The sequence below is a fragment of the Bos mutus genome, chromosome X (assembly GCF_027580195.1).
Source record: "Bos mutus isolate GX-2022 chromosome X, NWIPB_WYAK_1.1, whole genome shotgun sequence".
NCBI lineage: Eukaryota > Metazoa > Chordata > Mammalia > Artiodactyla > Bovidae > Bos > Bos mutus.
In genome coordinates, this window is record NC_091646.1 from 77,222,517 (window position 1) to 77,245,312 (window position 22,796).

At 43.4% G+C, this 22,796-nt stretch overlaps 2 non-coding genes and 1 pseudogene across 2 annotated transcripts; 1 reads left to right on the plus strand and 2 right to left on the minus strand.

The window, feature by feature from the left end:
• Positions 1 to 821: 821 nt before the first annotated feature.
• Positions 822 to 928, minus strand: LOC138986610 (U6 spliceosomal RNA). The gene has a single exon (XR_011463414.1). It is a non-coding gene; the product is annotated as a U6 spliceosomal RNA (small nuclear RNA).
• Positions 929 to 7,502: 6,574 nt separating this feature from the next.
• LOC102279121 (single-stranded DNA-binding protein, mitochondrial pseudogene) lies at positions 7,503 to 8,021 on the minus strand (annotated as a pseudogene).
• Positions 8,022 to 16,239: 8,218 nt separating this feature from the next.
• Positions 16,240 to 16,312, plus strand: TRNAE-UUC (transfer RNA glutamic acid (anticodon UUC)). The gene has a single exon. It is a non-coding gene; the product is annotated as a tRNA-Glu (tRNA).
• The last annotated feature ends 6,484 nt before the right edge of the window (positions 16,313 to 22,796 follow it).

The window sequence follows — 22,796 nt, forward strand, 5'->3', positions numbered from 1 at the left end:
AACCTGGACTGGCATCTCGTTTCATACATGATATTTTACATGTTTCAATGCCATTTTCCCAAATCTTCCCACCCTCTCCCTCTGGATGGTATGGGGAGGGAGGAGGGAGGAGGGTTCAAGATGGGGAACACATGTATACCTGTGGTGGATTCATTTTGATATTTGGCAAAACTAATACAATTATGTAAAGTTTAAAAATAAAATAAAATAAAAATAAATAAATAAATAAAAAAAAATAAATAAACAAGAAGGGATCACAGGTGCTGTTGGGCCTTACTACTATCCAGAAGACCTTTTGTTTGCCTTTGGGAAGAAATTCCCATTTCCCTCAAAAGATCTTCCAAAGTTTTATGACTACCCCCCAGGCTTATTTCCTTTATCTTTCTAGCAGATGATCTGGTACTCCAAGATCTGGAAAAATGGAATTTTCTTTACTTTTCTTCTCTCCTTCCTGCTCAGTCTTTGACATCTTTACCCCCATTCTCGCTTCCTTCTCTGGATTTCTGGAACTCCGGAGGATGACATGGCTAGATTCTGAGATTAGGTCATTTCTCCTTTTGTTTCTAATGTGAAAATTTTTTCTTTTTTCACAAAAAGATGGCAAGAATAGTTCGAAGTTGAGGCTCTGTTAGATTGCTAAGGTTCTAAAACCTTAGCAATTTTTTTGGTAAAAAAATTTTTTGTGTGAATATATCTTGTAGGATTTTATTTAGGCCAAGTTCTTAGTACACAGCAACAATAAATTCCAAATACAATTTCAAAATTAAAGAACGAGTGTTCCCCCATCTCATCCAGAGGTGGTTTAATGGCACATACAAAAAAAAAATATGGACTGCTTCATGAATTTGCATGTAATTCTTGAGCAGGGGCCATGCTAATCTTCTCTGCATTATTCCAGTTTTAGTATATGTGCTGCCAAAGCGAGCACTAACTTGGTAAATTGAAAGCTGGCCAACCTCTTCCCCTGTCACATGTGTACATACATGGCCATACCTGTTTTGGGGGGAGGGGAGGAGGAGATTCATTAGTCCATCAAAAATTTGACTAGAGTCCATGTTATATATTTAAATTATACTTTAAAATGTACATAAAATTTATCATAAATAAATTATAACATTTATTTTAAAAAGTCACCAATAGTCTCCATATTGTGTCTAAAAAATGGCAAACTTTGCAGAAGGCTGGATTCTGCTAAAAGACCAATAGGAAAAATAGTAATAATAGCTGAAAGTTTGGTTTTGTGCCATTGCTTAAATGAAATGACAAGAGGCAATCTTGGAAGAGTGAAGTGAAGAAGAAATGGGAAAAGAAGAAGAAATTGGGCCAGGAGGTACCCAGCGCCCTACCAAAGTGTCCTGGGGGCAGCAGCAACCTCCCTCCCAGGACTGAGGGGACTCCTAAGAAAGTAGAATTTATGTGTTCAATTTGTTTTCAGGTACTAGCCCAGGGTTATCCTTCTCCTGTGTCCCCACATAGAAAAAGGAACAATAATTCTGGATACAGAGGAATCAGAGCCAGGGGCAGCTACCAAGACATTATTTAGGTAGCAGCTGCCAAGAAGTAAATAACATGTAATATAAAAGTAAAAAAAAAAAAAAGATGATGATGATGACAGAAAAAACACAATGTAGGAAAACCTGGACTCTTGCCTAAGGGGGCCTTGTTTAGTAAACTACATGGGATTTCACCTCAACTGCTTCCATTAAATTTTGTTTTCTGATGGCCTCGTTCCTTGCTTTCTACCCTTTCTTCACCTTGTTTTCAAAATATATGTGTCTCTGGTCATAATATGTTAAAGGGAAATAACCTTGTACCTGTATCGGTTCACCTTGGTTCTGTCCTGTATCTTGTACCCCTGGGCCCTTTTCTCAATGAGAAATTTCTGGAGAAGAGAGGCCAGGCCTGTTTCATTATCCTTCTGCATTGCCTGGAAAACTGGCATGTGCAAAAAGGTATTTAATAAATATTTTGAAAAGCAACTTCTAATCTCTTCAGAATCATTGAAGAACTGAGAGGTTGAATGAAGTGTCTGATGAAGGCCTGAAATGGATGCTATTTCTACTGTGAAGATATCAAACAAAGGTTCAATGGTGAGTAAAGGAATTAATCAAAAGGATAAATCTTCAGCAAGGTCCCAATTCGGTTTCCCCTTGAATTCCAATCAAACACTGACTTTGGTTATTCATTTTCCCAGAAAGTGGCAGCAGGAATCTCTTCTTAAGCCCAGGCATTGCCAAGAGGCACCTATTAGGAGGTCACTCTGAAAAAGGTAATGACAGTCACCAATTACAGAGCTTCAGCCTTGGCTCAGAGGCGCTCATTTCTTCTCTCTTATCATAGTATGAAGGGCATAGGGCCTTGGCAAGCAGGAGGAGCAGTGAGACTTATCTGCAGCTGTCACACAAACCAGAAAGCCAGTGTCTTACCAGCAGGCTAGGGTCAGGTCTGGGGTAGTCTTCATGTCTCCTCTTTGCCCATACAAAGAACCAAAAGAGAAAAAAAAAAGAAAAAATGTTGAATGACAAGAATTACTTGTGCCAAACAAATACCATCAAAGACAATTTAAGAATTGCTCATCTGTGTGGGAGATAAGGGCTTCCCAGGTGGTGCTGCTGCTGCGTCACTTCAGTCGTGTCTGACTCTGTACAACCCCATAGACGGCAGCCCACCAGGCTTCCCGTCCCTGGGATTCTCCAGGCAAGAACACTGGAGTGGGTTGCCATTTCCTTCTCCAATGCAGGAAAGTGAAAAGTGAAAGTGAAGTTGCTCAGTCGTGTCCGACTCTAGCGACCCCATGGACTGCAGCCTACCAGGCTCCTCTGTCCATGGGATTTTCTAGGCAAAAGTACTGGAGTGGCATGCCATTGCCTGGTAAAGAACCCACCTGCTGATGCAGGAGACTGAAGAGAAGTGGGTTTGATCCTTGGGTCAGGGAAGATCTCCTAGAGGAGGGCATGGCAACCCACTCCAGTATTCTTGCCTGGAGAATCCCATGAACAGAGGAGCCGGGTGGGCTACAGTCCATGGGGTTGCACAGAGTTGGACATGACTGAGCACACACACACCGTACAATAGATAATACATCACTCACAGGTAAGAGTGTATTTAGCCTATTCATCCACATCTGACTGTAAAGGTACATCTGACTATAAAGGCTTGATTGCCCAGTTCAGAATTTTTTAAAATATTTGTAAAAATTTTTATGTATTTGTGGCTGTGCAGGGTCTTTGTTGCTGTGAGGGCTTTTCTCTCATTTTGGAGAGTGGGGGCTACTCTAGTTGTGGTGTGTGGGCTTCTCATCGTGGTGGCTTCTCTTGTTGTGGAGCATGGGCTCTAGCGTGCATGGGCTTCAGTAGTTGGGACATGGGCTCGGTAGTTGCAGCTCCCAGGATGTAGAGTGTGGGTTCAATAGTTGTGGTGCATGGGCTTAGTTGCTCCATAACATGTGGCATCTTCCCAGACCAGGGATTGAACCTGTGTCTTCTACACTGGCAGGAAAACTTTTTACCACTGAGTCACCAGGAAAACCCCACCCCCTAAGTTCATACTTTATATTCATGTGATTGTTTTCATATTTGGACTGAAAAATGAACTTGGATGAACCAGACTTCTATTTGCCTCTTTGCCAATGACATCAGTTGATTTTCCTGCCTCAGCTGGCCTCTATCCACTCCACCTCTAGCTCAGAGGACACTGCGTTACCAATTATTGTTTTCTGGATTGTCTCTCTAACTAGCAGTAAAGCCACAAAGGCAGAACTCATTCACCTCTGGACATTTCCCCCTACCCTAGAGGGTTCAGCACTGGGCTTACTGTGGCTTATGGGAGATGATGGGGTTTTGTGGAAACATGGGGATTGGCCTGCTTGTGCATTTGTTTATTTACTCATCCCACAGCTATTTCTCTCTCTTTTTTTTTTTTCACATTTCTGTTTTTAAATTTTATTATTTTTTAAGACCAAAAACATTTTGTGTTGGGGTATAGCTGATTAACAATGTTATGATAGTTTTAGGTGAACAGGGAAGGGACTCAGCCATACACACACATGTATCCATTCTCTCCCAAGCCCCCTCCCATCCAGGTTGGCACATAACATTGAGCAGAGTTCTCTGTGCTATACAATAGGTCCTTGTTGGTCATCCATTTTAAATATGGCAATATACACATGACCTTCCCAAAGTCCTTAACTATCCCTTCCCCCTGGCAACCATGAGTTTGTTTTCCAAGTCCCTACAGCTATTTCTTGAACATCTCCTACATGCTTAAAACTGTAAAATCAAGCCACAAATCTCTTGGCCACTTAGGGATTACAGAGGAGGGATGATGGGGTAAGTCTGGGGGCCACGGGAGCCCACAGGAGAAGCTCAGAAACTGAACTCAGGGTGTCAAGGAAGGAAAGAGATGTTTCAGCTAAAATCCAAAGGATCAATAGGAGGTTGATAGACAAATGAGGTGAGGGGATAGGGGAACTGGGGACAACATTTTATAAGACACTGCTCAGCCTTATTTGCATTAGCTGTGTGACCTTTAGCAAACCGGTCCCCTAAATTCTCTGAATTTCAGTTTCCTCATTAGTAATATGTGGACAAAAGTAGCTACCTTGTGGGTTGGTTGTGAGGGTAAAATGAGAGAATGTATATAACATATGAGGCAGAACACTTTGAACAACATGTTCAAGAGACATCTTGGGGAGTAGAGATGTCTGAGTAATTCATCAGCTCAATCCCCTGTATTAAAGCGGGGACAGAGCTGTTATATGGGGGCAAAGACTCAGTCTGAGATCCAGTTCACTTTGGCTCTGCAAACTTGAGTCAACTAAGGGTGAACCAAGACGGCATTGAGTGTTCAGCTATTGGTGATGACTGACCAAACCAATAGATGGTAACTATAGTTGCAGGCCATCGGATGTCAAATAATTTTGTCTCAGAAATGACCAAAAGGGAAACTCATCCTGAAATTTCGAATTCATGGCTACAGGGACGCACTCCAGAAACCTCTACCATGAGACTTGGGAAAGTGAGGCTGATGGTGCTCTGGTTGGTTTAGTTACACCTCCCCTCACCGGCTGAAGATTCATGTTCTAATAAAAGGGCAGATTTGGTGTTTAAGGTCCTAAATTTCCCTGTGTGCAAGTGACCAGATCAGATCTACTCAAGCTGGGAAATGCTCAATTCAGTGCCTAAAATAGAATCAAGTTATTGAGATTCAGAAATCCCTCATTTTTGCTGAGTTAGCCGAGTTTAGGAAACATGTTAACTGGATTTTAGAACTTGCCTTCTTCTTTTTTGCCACACCACGTGGCATGTGGGATTTTAGTTCCCCGACCAGGGACTGAACCTGAGCCCCCTGCATTGGAAGCATGCAGTCTTAACCACTAGACCATCAGGGATGTCCCATTAACTGTATTTGAAAAGACACAATGCTGTAATGATGTTTTTAGAATGAGATAGTAGTTGCTAGGGGCTGGAGGGAGGGAAAGGGCCACTGAGAAAAATGGGGAGATGTTGGTCAAAGGGTACAAATGTCCAATTATGAGATGAATAAGTTCTAGAGATCTAATGTACAGTGGTGTGGTGGCTATAGTAACACTGTATTGTAATACTTGAAATTTACTAAGAGAGTAGATCTTAAATATTCTCACCACACACAGATACACACACACAGGGTAACTTCTATTAGGTGATGAGTGCGTTACCTAACTTGAGTGTGATATAAAATAGAGGCATAGATCAATGAAACAGAATAGCGAGCCTGGAAATAAACCCACACATATACACTCAATTAATTCATGACAAAGGAACTAAGAATATAAAATGGGGAAAGGACAGTCTCTTCAGTAAATGGTGTTGGGAAAACTGGATATCTACAAGTAAAAGATGAAACTAGACCAATATCTTACACTACACACAAAAATTAACTCAAATGGATTGAAGACATGTAAGGCCTGAAACCATAAAACTCCTAGAAGAAAACAAAGGTAGTAAGTCCTTGACATCAGTCTTGGAAATGATTTTTTGGATCTGACTCCAAAAGCAAAAATAAACAAGTGGGACTACATCAAACTAAAAAGCTTCTGCACAATAAAGGAAACCATTGACAAAATGAAAAAGTCAGCCTATGGAATGGGAGAAAATATTTGCAAAGTACATATCTGATAAAGGGTTAATACCCAAATATATAAATAATTTATACAACTCAATAGCAAAACACCAAACAATCCAATTTAAAAATGGGAAGAGGATCTGAATAGACGTTTTTCTAAAGAAGAGATACAGATGGCCAACAGGTTCATGAAAGGATGCTCAACGTCACTAATCATCAGGGAAATGCAAATCAAAGCCATAATGAGATACTACCTCACTCACATCTGTCAGAATGCTTATCATCAAAAAAAAAAAAAAACAAGAAATAGGGACTTCCCTGGCAGTCCAGTAGTTAAGACTCTGCCCTTCCACTGCAGGGGGTGGAAGGGAACTAAGATCCCTTCCCTTCCCTGATCAGGGAACTAAGATCCCACCAAAAAAAAAAAAAAATTAAAGACAAGAAAGAAAAGTGTTGGTGAGGATGTAGAAAAAAGGGAACTGTCGTGCTCTGTTGGTGGGAATGTAAATTGGTGCAGCCACTATGGAAAATCATATAGAAGTTTCTCAAAAAAATAGAACCAGTAATTCCTAAATGAGAACACTGATTTGAAAAGATATATACGTGCCTCTATTAACTGCAGCATTATTTGCAATAGCCAAGACATGGAAACAGTCTAGGTGTCTATTGATGGATGAATGGATACAGAAGATGTGGTAAATATATATACACAATGGACTACTACTCAGCCATGAAGAATGAAATCTTGCTATTTGCAACAACATGGATGGACCGTAAGGGTATTATGCTAAGTTAAAAAAGTCAGACAGAGAAAGACAAATACTATATGACTTCCCATATATGTGGAGTCTGAAAAACAAAATGAACAAACTAAACCAGACTAAACTCACAGATACAGAGAATAGATAAGTGGTTGCCAGAGGGACTGGAGGTTGGAGGGTGGACGAAGGAGGCCAAGAGGTATAAACTTCGGTTATAAAATAAATAAGTCATGGGGATATAACGTACAGCATGGTGACTTATCAATAATATTGTATTGCATGTTTGAGAGTTGCTAAAAGTAAATCTTAGAAGTTCTCATCCCAAGAAAAAGCATTTCATAATTTTATATGGTGACAGATGGTAACTAGATTTATTGTGGTGATTATTTTTCAATGTATACAAATATCCAATCATTATATTGTATGCCTGAAAATAATATGTTATATGTCAATTATATCTTAATAAAAATGTTTCTTGAATAAATGAATTCTGATTGGACAGATCTAATACAGTCTATAAATTTTACAGGTGTTCCTCTCCTGCCTAAGATGGAATCTCAAACTCTTGTGTGAAATCCTCATTGAATTCTTTCTTTCTTTTTTTTTTTTTTACAACTAAGAGTTTTTTAATTCTTGTCATTAGAAACTATAAACACTAGCATGATTTGGAAATGAGACTGTACCAAACACCAGCCAGAGAAGAATCATCCAGTCTACGGCTTCTCTTTCATGGTCACTCAGAAATATAATATTATCAGCTATAATTGTTGTTGCTTGTCATCTGACATTATTTTTATCCGTATATTCACCATAGTCTACTTTCCCTTCCACATAAATTCGAGACCCCTTTTTCACATACTGATACGCCACATCTCTGAGGCCTGGTTGGAACACTGAAATTCTATGCCATGTTGTCTTCTGACTGACATCACCCATTTGGTAGGTTTCGTTTTCCCCTGATCGCCACATCTCATTTGTTGCTAGGGAAAATATCGTGACTGGGTTTTTTCCTTCTACCTGTCTCATGACAGGGTCCTGACCTACTCGACCAAGTAACTGCACGCGATTCAGAGATCTTTCGAGAACCAAACTGCTAGCTACTTCAGACTCATGCCCTACAAACTGACGAAGTACCTGTACTACAGGTCTTCAAAACATGGCTTCTACTCTCTCTTCTTCCAATCTAATCTTTAGTCTTTTCCTGAGACTCTGGTCCGCACAGCCTCCTGAATTATTTTAAAAGAATAATTTGGTATCGAGGATGGGGTGTCCAATCACTTTGATCAGTCCACAAAATTAGGCTTGAGGCCCCTGACCAATCTATGGTTCTACATTCACACAAATATACACACATCTATCTGTGTGAGTGTGCCTGTAAAGTATATACACACACACGTTTGTCTGAGAAGAGCCATATAAAGATCTCATAGCATTAGCTGAGTTTCTGGAGGTTTCTTATCCTTGTGGTTCAGCTTTTCCTCTGTCAAGTGGAAATGTGTTTCAGTTTCCTATTTCAGTGAAGGTTTTACAAGGATTACTATGATATCACTTTCCCAAATGAAAAATGTCACTTGACCACAGGGAATAAATTTGAGGAATCTAAAGCCTGGAAGCTGAGAGTTTATATCTCAAGACAGTATTGTTAGCATGTAAGCCTTTATGTTGATCAAAAACACACCTATTCACTGCTTAATCAAAATATGACATGGAAAATGCTAGCCTGAAATTCAGTGCTCATTTGGGCAGAGAGATAAAAGACCTTTTAAATAACATTCATTAGAGAATGTTTTTGAAAGTTCAGCAGAAGTCATACGAAGGGATTTCCTCTCACACAATGCCCACAAATTACTGATGGAGATTAACAATATGGATTTGGTTTAAAATCAAGTGAAAAATCTGACTACTCTTGGCAGTGGAAAGAATTCTGTAATAGCTTGGGCAAATATCTTAAAATACCCAGGAAATTTTTTGTGCATTTTTCATCACAACTGATTGTGGTTTTTTGTTTTGTTTTTGGCCATGCTGCACAGCTTGTGGTATCTCAGTTCCCTGACCAGGGGTTGAACCCAGGCCCTATCAGTGAAAGCCCAGAATCCTAACCACAGGCACCAGGGAACTCCCTATTTGTGTGTTTTAAAATAATAATGAGTGACTATAATAATAAACAGTAAGTTGTTTGAGAGTTGTAGGATTATAAAGCGATTTTCTGTTAAAAACTTAATAAATGCATGATTGATTTTCATCATGAACCAAAATATTAAAAGATTATATACTTCAGTAATATGTAAAATGATCTTGATAATCAAAAACATTAAGAGACAGGGGTAGTGATAGACTATTGACTTTGGATCTGGGGAAAGCTCCCAGTCATGAGCCTGGAGTGTCTTCTCTGCCTGTGTGTGGGAGCTCCCTGGCCTAGGGACAAGAACTGGTCCTTTGGCTGCCCAAACAGAATTTGCCCTTTAGGAATATCGTCGGGTTCACTCAGCCCTAGCCAGGGAGAGAAGAATGCTGTGTCAGCTTGGTTACTAATTCAAAGCAAAGGACTGTAAAACATAGCAGCTTTGAATTACAACAGTGTATTTGCTCACAATCCTGTAGGTAGGCGATTTGAGCTGGGAATGGCTGGTGGTTCCACTCTTGGACTTTCCTCTGCTCAACCATGTTGCCGCAGTGAACTGGAGGATAGGCTGGGCTGGAAGTTTCAATGGCCTTGATCACATGTCTGGCGTTGGTGCCAGCTGTCAGCAGGGGTGCTTTGGGTCTCTGTCCACTCCCTCTTATTCTCCAGACCAGCTTCCTCACATGGAGGGCTCAGTGCAGCATTGCACTGGGGCCCAGACAGATGCTGCAAGGTCACTTGAGGCCTAGGCTCTAGATTTCATGTGATGGCAGTTCTGTTGCATGCTGTTGGCCAAAGCACAGGCTCAAGGGGTGAGGAAATAGACTCTGCCTCTGGGTGGGGAGGTGCAAAGTCCCATTGCCAGAGGACATAACAACAGACAAGGGAGGAATGTTGGCAGCCATCTGTATTTATCTGCTTGGGCTATCATAATGGAGTACCATGGACTAGTTGGCTTAAACAGCAGAAATGTATTTTCTCAGTTTTGGAGGTTTGAAGTCCAAGATTAAGATGTTGGCAGGTTTGGTTCCTGAGGCCTCTCTCCTTGAAAGGCTGCCTCCTTTAACGATGGCTGCCTCTTTACCGTTCCCTCACGTGGCCTATTCTCCGTGTACATGCATCTCTAGTGTCTCTCCCTCTTCTTATAAAAACACCAGTTCTATTGGATTAGGGTTCCATTCCCGGAGAATGCAATGGCACCCCACTCCAGTACTCTTGCCTGGAAAATCCCATGGATGGAGGAGCCTGGTAGGAGGCAGTCCATGGGGTCACTGAGGGTCGGACACGATTGAGCGACTTCACTTTCACTTTTCAATTTCATGCACTGGAGAAGGAAATGGCAACCCACTCCAGTGTTCTTGCCTGGAGAATCCCAGGGACGGGGGAGCCTGGTGGGCTGCCGTCTCTGGGGTCACACAGAGTTGGACACGACTGAAGCGACTTAGCAGCAGCAAGATTACATTTAACCTTCAGTTCAGTTCAGTCACTCAGTCGTATCTGACTGTTTGCGACCCCATGAATCACAGCACGCCAGGCCTCCCTGTCCATCACAAACTCCTGGAGTTCACTCAAACTCACGTCCATCGAGTCCGTGATGCCATCCAGCAATCTCATCCTCTGCCGTCCCCTTCTCCTCCTGTCCCCAATCCCTCCCAGCATCAGAGTCTTTTCCAATGAGTCAACTCTTCGCAGGACGTGGCCAAAGTACTGGAGTTACAGCTTCAGCATCATTCCTTCCAAAGAAATCCCAGGGCTGATCTCCTTTAGAATGGACTGGTTGGATCTCCTTGCAGTCCAAGGGACTCTCAAGAGTCCCAACACCACAGTTCAAAAGCATCAATTCTTCGGCGCTCAGCCTTCTTCACAGTCCAACTCTCACATCCATACATGACCACAGGAAAAACCATAGCCTTGACTAGACGGACCTTTGTTAGCAAAGTAACGTCTCTGCTTTTCAACATGCTATCTATGTTGGTCATAACTTTCCTTCCAAGGAGTAAGCTTCTTTTATTTTTTTATTTTTTTTTTTTTTTTTTTTTTTTTTTTTTCTGGCAGGGCCGGCGCGCGGGGGGCCCTGCGCGAGCGCGGAAAGCGGGCGGCCCCCCAGCTGCAGCAGCGGGCCCACGGCGGAGGCCACTCTCCTTAGGAGGGCGGTGGCCATGTCGTGGCTGGACCTGGAAAGACCGCGCCCAGCTCGACTGTGTTGCTTCTTTTAATTTCATGGCTGCAGTCACCATCTGCAGTGATTTTGGAGCCCTAAAAAATAAAGTCTGACACTGTTTCCCCATCTATTTCCCATGAAGCGATGGGACCAGATGCCATGATCTTAGTTTTCTGAATGTTGAGCTTTAAGCCAACTTTTTCACTCTCCTCTTTCACTTTCATCAAGAGGCTTTTGAGTTCCTCTTCACTTTCTGCCATAAGGGTGGTGTCATCTGCATATCTGAGGTTATTGATATTTCTCCTGGCGATCTTGATTCCAGCTTGTGCTTCTTCCAGTGTTTCTCATGATGTACTCTGCATATAAGTTAATAAGCAGAGTGACAATATACAGCCTTAACGTACTCCTGCTCCTATTTGGAACCAGTCTGTTGTTCCATATCCAGTTCTAACTGTTGCTTCCTGACCTGCATACACATTTCTCAAGAGGCAGGTCAGGTGGTCTGGTATTCCCATCTCTTAATTACCTTCTTAAAGGCCCCATCTCCAAATACAGTCACACTAGGGGAAATCAGTCCTGAATATTCATTGGAAGGACTGATGTTGAAGCTGAAGGTCCAATACTTTGGTCACCTGATGGGAAGAACTGACTCATTGGAAAAGACCCTGATGCTGGGAAAGATTGAAGGTGGGAGAAGAAGGGGATGACAGAGGGTGAGATGGTTGGATGGCGTCACCGACTTGATGGACATGAGTTTGAGCAAGCTCTGGGAGTTGGTGATGGATAGGGAAGCCTGGTGTTCTGCAGTCCATGGGGCTTGCAAAGATTGGACACGACTGAGTGGCTGAAGTGAACTGAGAGGTTAGGACTTCAATATATGAATTTTGAAGAGTCACAATTGGGTCCATAACATCATCTTTGCAAACAGTCTACCCAATGCATTGAGTTACAAACCAATTACAAGATATTTTACTCCAATTATCTATTTTTTTTTCCTTCAAATCATTTTAATATGGCAGTAATTCAAAGTAGGAAAAAAGATTCAAACATCTTCCTCTTAAAGGGGATGCTTCCTTGACTGCCTCACAACAAGCATGACCAGAGGCAAAGATGAGACCAGATTCAAGGAGCAAGGGTCATAGGAAGGCTTCAAGGCTCAAGATTGAAGAGCTTGGTTTCAGAAAGTCTCTTTAGGGCTAGCAGGCAGTAGAAGAGACATGAAATTTCAAGAGATCCTTAGAGGATAGGATGCAGTTGCTGGATCCTGACACCTTGAATGCTCAAACTACTGCACAATTGCACTCATCTCACATGCTAGTAAAGTGATGCTCAAAATTCTCCAAGCCAGGCTTCAGCAATACATGAACCATGAACTTCCTGATATTCAAGCTGGTTTTAGAAAAGGCAGAGGAACCAGAGATCAAATAGCAAACATCCGCTGGATCATGGAAAAAGCAAGAGAGTTCCAGAAAAACATCTATTTCTGCTTTATTGACTATGCCAAAGCCTTTGACTGTGTGGATCACAATAAACTGTGGAAAATTCTGAAAGAGATGGGAGTACCAGACCACCTGATCTGCCTCTTGAGAAATCTGTATGCAGGTCAGGAAGCAACAGTTAGAACTGGACATGGAACAACACACTGGTTCCAAATAGGAAAAGGATTTCGTCAAGGCTGTATATTGTCACCCTGTTTATTTAACTTATATGCAGAGTACATCATGAGAAATGCTGGACTGGAAGAAACACAAGCTGGAATCAAGATTGCTGGGAGAAATAGCAATAACCTCAGATATGCAGATGACACCACCCTTATGGAAGAAAGTGAAGAGGAACTAAAAAGCCTCTTGATGAAGGTGAAAGAGGAGAGTGAAAAAGTTGGCTTAAAGCTCAACATTCAGAAAACTAAGATCATGGCATCCAGTCCCATCACTTCATGGGAAATAGATGGGGAAACAGTGGAAACAGTGTCAGACTTTATTTTTGGGGGGCTCAAAAATCACTGCAGATAGTGATTGCAGCCATGAAATTAAAAGATGCTTACTCCTTGGAAGGAAAGTTATGACCAACCTAGATAGCATATTCAAAAGCAGAGACGTTACTTTGCTAACAAAGGTCCGTCTAGTCAAGGCTATGGTTTTTCCTGTGGTCGTGTATGGATGTGAGAGTTGGACTGTGAAGAAGGCTGAGCACCAAAGAATTGATGCTTTTGAACTGTGGTGTTGGAGAAGACTCTTGAGAGTCCCTTGGACTGCAAGGAGATCCAACCAGTCCATTCTGAAGGAGATCAGCCCTGGGATTTCTTCAGAGGGAATGATGCTGAAGCTGTAACTCCAGTACTTTGGCCACGTCCTGCGAAGAGTTGACTCATTGGAAAAGACTCTGATGCTGGGAGGGATTGGGGGCAGGAGGAGAAGGGGACGGCAGAGGATGAGATGGCTTGATGGCATCACTGACTCGATGGACTTGAGTCTGAGTGAACTCCGGGAGTTTGTGATGGACAGGGAGGCCTGGCATGCTGTGATTCATGGGGTCACAAAGAGTTGGACACGACTGAGCAACTGAACTGAACTGACACCTTGAAGCATTTGTTGATCATGATTCTGTGTCAAGAGTATTTGTTGTCTGGGAAAAGCTGAGCTGAGGGGGCTGAGCAGATCTGTTGTCCCACAGGGTCAAGATTTATCAGTTTGTAGACCCAGTCTCCCTGCTCATTGAAGTAATATTGGAGACACATGACTACCCCAAAGCATGAGCTTCCAATTTCACCCATAGCTGCCTCTAACTCTCCATTTACTTGTTTTGTTTCCTGACATGGTTTATTCCTTTTGGGAGAATAAATTTTGGGATGAGGCTCAGATGTTGTCTGGCCACTAATTGCACTGTAGCCTAGCATCTCTTTTTACTCTTTGTGAAATCTAAACCGCTAGGACTTTCAGGGAGGCTTCCCTTGGGGACCTTCCTTGTGGGCTTCCCTGGGGACTTCCCTGGTGGCTTAGATGGTAGAGAGTCTGCCTGCATTGTGGAAGACCTAGGTTCGATTCCTGGGTGGGGAAGATCCCCTGGAAGAGGGCATGGCAACCCACTCCAGTATTCTTGCCTGGAGAATCCCATAGACAAGAGGAGCCTGGTGGGCTACAGTCCATGGGATTGCAAAGAGTCGGACATGACTGAAGTGACTTAGCATGCACATGTGCTTAGGAATAAAACATGACTGAGTAGCATATTAAAAAGTAGAGACATTGCTTTTCCAACAAAGGTCCGTCTTGTCAAGCCTATGGTTTTTCCAGTAGTCATGTATAGATGTGAGATTTGGACTATAAAGAAAGCTGAGCACCGAAGAATTGATGCTTTTGAACTGTAGTGTTGGAGAAGACTCTTGAGAGTCCCTTGGACTGCAAGGAGATCCAACCAGTCCAACCTAAAGGAGATCAGTCCTGACTGTTCATTGGTAGGACTGATGCTGAAGCTGAAATTCCAATACTTTGCCCACCTGAAGCAAAGAGCTGACTCACTTGAAAAGACCCTGATGCTGGGAAAAATTGAAGGCAGGAGGAGAAGGGGACGACAGAGGATAAGATGGTTGGATGGCATCACCAACTCAATGAAGATGAGTTTGAGTAGACTCTGGGAGTTGGTGATGGACAGGGAGGCCTGGTGTGCTGTGGTCCATGGGGTAGTGAAGAGTCAGACACCACTGAGCGACTGAACTGAAGTGAACTGAACGCCAAAGCTCACAGGACCTTCAGGGGTATCACAGATAGAACTTTATGGAGGGAGGAGAGATTCTGTTAAGTAACTGGTCTCACTCATTGCCAAATATCTGGCACTGCTATAATTATTTTATAATTAAAAATTTACACAAGGAGTTCATCTATCTTTGATAAGACTATTACTAGTTATTAGGAAAAAACTTTGAAAAGATTAGTGTTTTTCTCTCTTTTTAATCCCTGCCCCCCACAGTGTCCTGGGCCTGCAACTTGCCACCACATTCCACTTGCCCCCACACCCAGCTGCCTAACTATTTTTAAACATTGACAAAGTACCTTGCAATCATAAATCAAAGAAGATAAAAAAGCTTTATTTCTTTGAAAGATTTAGAGGGGACTTCCCTGGCAGTCCAGTGGTTAAGACGCCATGCTTCCACTGTAGGGTGTGCGGGTTCAATCCCTGGTGGCAGAATTAAGATCCCACATGCCATGCACGGCAGCCAAAAAACAACAACAAAAAAAGATTTTGCTTTGATTTCGAAAGTCTATTGTTGGTAACGAATAACTTTTTAAAGCCTCCTGTCCAACTTCTAACACACAAGTTATGCTAACACTATGCATATGTGCATCTTTATCGCCCAGTTTTCTGAACGCTCTATTGATCATAAGATTGTAAACACACACATTGGGTTCTCCCGTAGTTGCCGAACTTAGCCAATTAAATAAAAAAACAAAAGCTTTTCTCTTCAAGTTGCCTGTAGTCAAGGCATAAACGAGTTGATAATGATGGAATTGGAAAAATTAAAGGGCTATACACATAGTGCATGCTATATTTTTGGAGTTTTTTTTAATAAAAAAGCACTTTATTTTATTCAAATAAGCCCATCCTTTTATTCATAAGCTAGAGATTTCTGTCTTCTTTAATTATATCATTTTGGGGTACATTTCTGTAATAGAGACTATATAGTTTATTACATGTTGGGTTATACTATTACTGCAAGATCCCAAACAAAGACAATGCACCCATCACTAACCTGAGTGGAGATACTAAATTGAAGTACATATATTACAAATCCAGCCACTATCAGAAAGAAGCATTCAGGGATGACCAAGTGCCCATACTTCAACCAAGCTTTTCATTTGTTCTACCCAGCACCCCAAACACCCATACACACACTTAAAATAACAATCTTTCCAGGATCAGAACGGATACAAAGACCAGCTTGTGTTTTCAGCAGTGGAGGCAGTGCTGGACATAGACTTAGAGTTTCCAAGCAAATTAAGGGAAATTTTTCCTATTTGGTGAAAGCAGACGACTCAGAGCTCAGCCTTGCTAAAATTGGGAGCACTATGTAAAATTAGCAACAGTCTTCTCCTGGGAATTCCTCTGTGGTCCAGTGGTTAGGACTCTGCACTTTCACTGCTGAGGGCCCAGGTTCAATCCCTGCCAGGGAATCCTGCTAGCCACTAAGTGCAGCAAAACAATAAATTAATTAATAAAAAAACATAAAAACAGTCCCATCTCTTTAAGCATGTGACTGACCAAGAGCAGTGAACTGGGGCCTCACTACTCCATCTATATCATCCATATCTATACCCTTATGAACCATGTACTTATTTATAGATATCCTATATATTTATAATGTGTGTAACTTAGTGACTAAACCACCAATCTATATTTATATTTTAATTTATATGTGTGCATGCATGCTCAGTCATGTCTGATTCTTTGAGACCCCGTGGACTGTAGCTCACTAGGCTCTGCTGTCCATGGTATTTTCCAGGCAAGATATTGGAGTGGGTTGCCATTTCTTCCTCCAAGGGATTCTTGCCCACTCATGGATTGAACCCATGTGTCCTGCGTCTCCTGCACTGGCAGGTGGATTCTTTACCACTGTGCCACCTGGGAAGCCCTTAACTTACGTATATAATGTAAAAATTGCAGATTTTAAAGTAGGTAACTGGCTATACAGCCTATGACGTATATTAAATAACACATCAATCATAGCAATCCTGTCCCGTCTGAGAAGGCCTAATGCTCCAAAACCATCACTTTGCACGTTGAATACTGGATAAAGTGTATTCTCTTACATATCTTATGTTAGGGCTTGTAACTGCTGTAAACTTGTTGCTGAAACTCAGCCTCTGTTCACCGGTGCCAAATAGGAACAGGGAGACAGAGTTTTGGGTGAAGTAGGCATTCTGAAGGAGATCAGCCCTGGGATTTCTTTGGAGGGAATGATGCTAAAGCTGAAACTCCAGTACTTTGGCCACCTCATACGAAGAGCTGACTCATTGGAAAAGACTCTGATGCTGGGAGGGATTGGGGGCAGGAGGAGAAGGGGACGACAGAGGATGAGATGGCTGGATGGCATCACGGACTCGATGGACGTGAGTCTGGGTGAACTCCGGGAGTTTGTGATGGACAGGGAGGCCTGGCGTGCTGTGATTCATGGGGTCGCAAAGAGTCGGATACGACTGAGCGACTGAACTGAACTGAACTGAGGAAAGAATAGTTTTTTTTTATTGCTTTGCCAGGCAAAGGGGGCCACAGTGGGCTAATGCCCTGAAGACCCTGTGACCCAGCCTGGAGAGGGTAGTAAGGAGTTCTATAGTGTTCAAGGAGCAGGGCATGATCAGCTCGTGGACAGTTCTTGGATTGGTTGGCATCAAGGTAACATTTCAAGCATTATCAACCTTCTGGTTTCAGCCAGTCTAGGGCCTGTGTTCTTGCAGTTAGCAGTTTCCATCTGGTTGGAGGGCGGGGGCGGGGGGGGGGGGGCGGTGTCTGCTTTCTGTAAAAACAACTTAGGAATGTGTATCAGGCCTTTATCTATATCCTTCAGGGAACTGGGAGTTCGGGTGATTCTGTTATGTGGCAGAATTACAGTCTACATTGTTACCAGTTCCTTAGCCCAACAGCTATCCTTTGTTTCTAAATCTTCACATTTCCCAATCATTGCCTCAAGTCAGCATTTTACTTCAAAAGACAAGGCCATAGAGGCTTGAACACAGTTTCAAACTTTGTACCAGTTTTGTCAGGAGTAAAGTTAGTGATTTTAGTACATCACACTCAAAAACTACAAGATATTGCTCTGTAATTTATAGTCTTGGGAGAGCCAGACACTGTGGCAGAACTTAATTTTATTAAAGTAACTTCTGAGAGTTTTCCTAAACCCATAGAACGGTTTCTATTTTGAGTACACTAGAGAATAAAGGGAGAAGGCAATGGTAACCCACTCTAGTACTCTTGCCTGGCAAATCCCATGGATGGAGGAGCCTGGTAGGCTGCAGTCCATGGGGTCGCTAAGAGTCGGACACGACTAAGCGACTTCACTTTCACTTTTCACTTTCATGCATTGGAGAAGGAAATGGCAACCCACTCCATTGTTCTTGCCTGGAGAATCCCAGGGACGGGGGAGCCTGGTGGGCTGCCGTCTAAGGGGTCGCAGAGTCGGACACGACTGAAGCGACTTAGCAGCAGCAGAGAATAAAGGGATGCAGAACCACTTGGTACACGCACTGAAAACCCTGAAAGTGACAGTCACTCAGTCGTGTCTGTGTGATCCCATTGACTATACAGTTCACGGCATTCTCCAGGCCAGAATACTGAAGTGAGTAGCCCTTCCCTTCTCCAAGGGATCTTCCCAACCCAGGGATCGAACCCAGCTCTCCCACATTGCAGGCGGATTCTTTACCAGTTGAGCCACCAGGGAAGCCGAGGAATACTGGAGTGGGTAGCCTATCCCTTCTCCAGCGGATCTTTCCTACTCAGGAATCGAACTGCGGTCTCCTGCATCACAGGCAGATTCTTTACCAACTGAGCTACTTAGGGAAGCCCATGGAAAACCCTAGTGGGTGAGCTACAGAATTTACGATTGTATCACCCAGTGCAGCAGGCGTCCTGATGCGTGATCTTACTAACCCTCCAGCAGTAAACACCACCTTCTACCCTTCTACACTTGAGCAATCTGAACCTCTGGGGCGGTATTCGAACCCATCATCCGAAATCCTCAAAGCCGGCTTAAGCGGCTCGGCACACTGGTCTGGCATCCACTGCGCATGTCACGGAACGATGACCAATGGGAGCCCCGAGCGCGGGAGCGGAGGTGGGGCCATGTTATTCGCTGAACCCCTGCAGCTTCAAAGAATAGCAAGGACGAGAATCCGGTCATCGACCAATCAGAGCCCGTAGCGGTCCTGCTCTCCCCACCCGTAGGCCAATTGCCAGCTCCGGTGCATTGCGAGCGGCTACGAAATTAAGAAATGGAGCGGGGCGGCTGGGGGGGGGGGGGTGGTGGTGACAGTAGTTAAGATGGCTGATACGAGAGAGGCTGAGGGTGGGAACCCAGAGAGAGGCTCGCCCAAAGTGGGTGAGAATCAGGAAATCTTGGGACTAGCAGGATTGCGACACTCCACTCTCCGTTAGGGAACGAGGCAGCCATCGTATCCCTCCCCCACAAGCAAAATGGTATGTTGCAAGACGGCCACCCTCTCCACAGTGGTACGATCCTGGACGGACTGCTCCATTTTGCGTTCCTCCCCTTTCCCGCAGTCGTCCATTCCAGACTGCCTCGCTAACCCCCCTGGGCTCACACTGTTAAGGTGTGGGCGGCCCTTGGGACCCACTGACCAGAAGGTGGACTCTCTTGAGAGTCTCACACAGACTCGGTTGTGGACCCTTCTGGTGTTACAGAGCGGGAAATAGTTGGGGTCACAGATCAGGGTAGGGGTTAGGAAGGACCCATTTAGGGAAAGTTGGTGGTGATTCTGAGGCTGTGATCAGTGTAGGGACTAGGAGGGGACCTTTGGCTGCCTGGCTGGTCCGAGATGAGTAGCGCAAACCTAGAAGGGATGGAGAGAGCTGGCTGGCACCGTGTTTTCCCATGCAGGTGAGAGGAGTAGGGCAGGAAACGTGGTGGGTGGGACCTCCGAGGTTGATGGGGAAGAGCCCTAGAATAGTGTGACTGGGCCCACACAATGGATCTCCGACATGGGCTTTGCAGCACGGAAAAGTAGGGAAAGGGCAGAGAGAAGGTGGCCATGTTCTGGGTCTCTAAATATCCACCAATGGTGGTGGGACTTAAATGTCTAATGGAGGAGGGTGAGAAAAGGATTGGAGCAGGAATGGGGAGAATGCTAGGCTGAGGGAAGGATAGTGCCTTTATCCAAGTTATTCAGCCATTTCATGAAAACAAACAATGCATAATTATAACATGTTAAGCTCTGTCCTCGTCACTTGACATGAATTATCTCATTTAAATCTTCACAACAGTCTTAACTGCTATTGTTATCCACTTTATGGATGAGAGAACTAAGGCACTGAGAGGTTACCAGACTTTAAACAGCTGATAAAAAAAAGATTAAAAAAATAAATAAATAAACAGCTGATAAGTGCCAGAGCCAGGTTATAAGGCTCGAGAATTTGGCTCTATCCACTGAGCAGTTCTTATCCCTACAGGCATCTCTGCTTTTCTGTGCACGCCCTTTCCTCAATCAACCCCAACCAGGACTAGAAATCAGCCCCTCTCCTAAAACATCCCTTTGGCTGTAGCATCAGTGAACAGTGTAGACATCTCTGTGGGAGGGCCTGGTTCTTGCACACTCGAAGCTGTTTTTCTTCTCTCCCCCCAGGCAGGGAGGTGAAGAGAGGAGGTGGGGGCAGTGAGAAGAGAGCAATAGGTCACAGCATAGGTAACTAGACCATACAGTGATTATTCAACAGATACTGATTGAGCTTCTGCATGCAGGGTCTTGTGCTAGGTGGTAAGGATATAGCAATGAACAAGACAGACAAGAGTCTGGTTCCTGCCTGCCCTAGGAGTGTGTTTTGGGAATTGCTGGTAGGCAGACTTTGGTTATCACAATGATGGGGATGTTTTGGCATTAAACAGGCAGGGGCCTGAGATGCTGGGGGATAGCCCCACACCACCAAGACTTGTAACATCCATGAATGTCATTCTAAGGTGGTAAAAAGAGGCTTCCCAAAATGTTTCTTATGGAAAGGGTGCATTGTATCCAAGGGTTGGGAACTGCTGTTTCCTTAAGCTAGTCCCAGGAAACACCCCTCAGTCAAGGGTAGGGAGGACCACAAGGGGCAGGAAGGAAAGGGGAGAATAGGACCAGGGTGTGGAAGAAAACCCTCATGTCTTTTCACTGACAGTGTCTTATTACCTACTCAGGACTTAGGCATGGCAATGGGGATCTTTAAGCAATATTGGATCCCCCCGCTCCCCCTGCCTTGAGACTTCCCTGGCGGTTCAGTGGTTAAGACTTCACTTTCCAGTGCAGGGGGTGCAAGTTCAATCCTTGGTTGGGGAGCTAAGATTCCACATGCCTCTTGGCCAAAAAAACCAAAACGTAAAAAACAGAGGCAATATTGTAACAAATTCAAAAAGACTTAAAATGGTCCACGTTAAAAAAAAAACTTTAAAAAAAAGCAATATCCCCTCAAAATAAAGTAAAATATGCACAAGATATAAACAGGAAATATCTCTTCATATGGTGATCCTGGGAGTTTGACAGAGTTTGGGGTTGATGGGAGAGCATCAGGTGGGTGCAAGTCATTGGGCTTATCATGGTTCTTGGGGGTTCCTGGGTATTCACTGGATTACTGAGAAGTAAGTTAGAACGTCTGCTTCCTGCTGCAGTAGACTGACTTGTGTGGTAAGTATTCAATCCACTTTCCTGCTGGGAACAACTGGAAAAGCTTGATTAGGGTTTTTGGGGTTTTTTAAATCTATTTGAAGTCCCAGGTGAGCAAATTACCTTTGAGGTCATCACCTCACCAAATACTGTCATCCAGTGCAGAGAAGCAAGTGTCGAAGGGAACACATAACAGTAAACTAAACCAGCTCCAAATTATTAATGCAGGTCAACAGAGCAATTCAATAATCTGAAAAAGATTTAAAATGATCATAAAATGATTAATGAATCACTGTATTCCAGGCTGAGGAAACTCATTGTATCAGGGACAAAAATAATAAAAATAAATCTACTTAGGTTTTTTATTTGGAGAAAAATACAAATTTTAAACTTGTCTGCTCCTTAGAAGTAAGAACATGAAATATACAACTTTTACATGTTAATTTACAAAATCACCAGCAAATGTAGCAGAGGTTTAAAACCCCCTGAAATAGACTTAAAGGGGATAGATCTAGGAGCAGAGAAAGAAGGAAAACAAAAGACCAAAGTAGCAGAAGAATTTCATCCTAGGCCCCATGTGGCATTTTAGAGTTTAGGAACCATTTCTCACAAAACTGGCCTCAGCTTCAACTCTCACAAGCTGTGTGACCTCGGGCAACTTAGCAAAGCTACTCTGGGCCACTGCTTCCCTATCAGTAAAATGTAAACAGTTGAAGCTCTCACCTCCTTGGGTCGTCTGTGCATGTGAAATAAGTACATAAGTGTGAGGCACTTAGAAAAATATCAGAAAACACTAAATCAAATTAGATATGAATCCCTCACTCATTCCTTCAAGAAACATTTATTGAGTGTCTAGTTTGTGCCTGGCACACAGTGAGAGCTCAACAAACAATGTCAACATGAATGAATGCAGTGACTTTCTAAGGAAAAAACAGGTGCTTGCCCTAGTGAACAGGCTGGAAGGGACTCCAGACCAGGAGGTATGAAACTGCCCAGTGACTTGGAAGCACCATATGCTGGTTGGTGAGCAAAGAAAGGAGGGAGGGAGGTTGGAATTGCCACACCAGAAGTGGCTTTGATGGTGCTTCCCTGGCGGCTCAGACAGTAAAGAATCCACCTGCAATGCAGGAGACCCAGGTTTGATCCCTGGATTGGGAATATCCCCTGGAGAAGAGAATGGCTACCCACTCCAGTATTCTTGCCTGGAGAATTCCATGGATAGAGGAGCCTGGCGGGCTACACAGTCCATGGATGGGGTCGCAGAGTTGGACACGACTGAGCAACTAACACAAGTG